This window comes from Pelodiscus sinensis, chromosome 8, assembly GCF_052426305.1.
Source record: "Pelodiscus sinensis isolate ZL-2025 chromosome 8, ASM5242630v1, whole genome shotgun sequence".
NCBI classification, from domain to species: domain Eukaryota; kingdom Metazoa; phylum Chordata; order Testudines; family Trionychidae; genus Pelodiscus; species Pelodiscus sinensis.
Genome location: NC_143059.1, coordinates 42,924,749 through 42,927,012, shown reverse-complemented (window position 1 = coordinate 42,927,012; position 2,264 = coordinate 42,924,749).

Genomic DNA, 2,264 nt, shown 5'->3' with positions numbered 1-2,264 from the left:
GGCCAGATTCTACCCCTTTAAGGGCTCCGGGAAGCGGGGGGTGGGGGGAGGAGAGGAGTTTTCTTGGTTGAGGACAGAGTGGCTACCAGGGCACCCTGGGAAGCGCTGGAGACCCCCTATTTTGAAATAAGTGTCTACACAGCGCTTATTTCGAAATAGCAATTTCAAATTTGGTGTTATTCCTCGTGGAATGAGGTTTACCAATTTTGAAATAAGCCCTCCGCTATTTCAAATTAATTTTGAAATAGTGGTTGGCTTATGTAGATGCTAGTAAAGTTATTTCGAAAAAACTAGTTATTTCAAAATAATGTTGCTGTGTAGACATACCATCTCCATTTTTTGTTTGTGTCTAAGGGTATCATAAGCTTTCGTGAGCAAAACACAGTTCTTCAGATCAGATGAAGAAGTGGGTTGTGCCCATGAAAGCTCATGATACAATGTACATTTTTGTTAGCCTCTAAGAGTACATCTACACAGCAATATTATTTCGAAATAACAGTCCGCCTCTACACAGCAGGCGGTTATTTCTAAATAATGTCGAAATACTGTCAAGCTGGACGATATCTTACTCTGACTCCTGTAACCCTCAATGTACAAGGAGTAAGGGAAGTCAGAGGAAGGGTACGTCTAGACTGGCGGGTTTTTCTGGGATTTGGTATCCCAGAAAAACTCTGCCACGTCCAGGGAACGCGTTTGCTCTTCTGCCTTTTTTTTTTTTTTTTTTTTTTTTGCAGTAAAGCAAACGCGCTCTTTCGGGCAGCCCTGTATACCTCATTCTACAAGGAATAAGGGCTCCTCTGTAAGAGGAGGCTTTTCCACTATTTGGCCCCATCTAGGCAGTGCCATTTGTGTGGCTTTTTCCAAAAAACGGTGATAGTGTAGACCTAGCTGAAGAGTGCTCTATTTCAAAATAAGCACAGTGATATACACAATGCTACTACATGATTCTAACTGTGATTTCTACAGGCAGCTTCTCTAGTAACACTAATCAGTGAGGCTGTTGAAGTGATTATGTAATAACTAAATGTACTGTAAAAGTAGTCTGTCCCTTTTTTTACATTAGAATTATAGTAGTAATTTCAAACCTGTACAACAAATCTGTAACATTTTAAGGAAATAAAATGTCTTTTTTTATCCCAGAAAAAAAATTGTTCTGAAAAGCATCCCTATGATATAAAACTAAATACATGATGTATCTGCTATGAATATTTAAAGAGGGAAGAGGAAACTAGCATTCAAAAAAGTAAGGTTTTTTTATGAATCTGGTCCAAATCCTGCTTGCTTTGTGGTTTGGAGTAATAGAAATGGGATGAATAATAATAATAATTAGTCCAAGACCATGAATTTAGGGACCAGTAACAAGAAATTCTGTTATAAGGTCTCGTCAATTGGAAGCGACGGAAAAGGACAAAGTTCTGGGTGTATTAGTTGATTGCGGGATGACTATAAGCCACCAATGTGATGCAGAAATGAAAAAAGCAGATGTGATCCTAGGATGGAACTGCCTTGCCACATACACTAGAGATAGAGAAGTATTAATCCTATTGTACAAAGCATGGGTAAGATGCCATCTGTACCGTTCTGGTCACTAGCTTCAAGAAAAATGAAGGCAAAATGTGCAGAGAAGGGCTATTAGGATAAACAGGGAAATGCAGGGCCTGCATTGCTAAAAGACCATGGCTCATTTAGCCTAGGAAAATGAAGGCTAGGAGGGAACAGGATTGTATTTATGGAGAACATCAAGAAGTAATTTTGAAATAAGCTATGCAATTGTTGTAGCTCAATTTGCGTAGCTTATTTCGAGTTAAACCCTGCTGTGTAGATGCACCCTAAGGTGCTGCAGGACTATTAGTTGTTTTCTACATTTTTTTCTATTACAGATGAACATGACTACCCCTCTGTATGTTTACAGTGAATTTAGTCCTGGCAGAGGTACCAAAAAGCAAAAGTTTGTGCTTTTTAACTACTGCATTTCCTTTCATAACAAGTCACAAGAACATGGTACAGCAGACTTCTGATAATCCGGATTATCGGATATGCCGGAGTATCAGGAGGTACTCCGGCAGGGGGGCTTGGATAGGTTGGGGGGGGGGTCTGGCGGGGAACGGAGCTGCGTGGGGCGAACCGGGTGCTGATGAGGGGCGGCGCTGTGGGACCAACCCAGCAGCACCCCAGCTGCTCTGCCCTAGGGCTTCCCCAAGTCAGCTGCTGGTCAGATTCAGCAGCGGTGGACTTGGGGAAGCCGTGGGGAAGAGCAGCTGGTG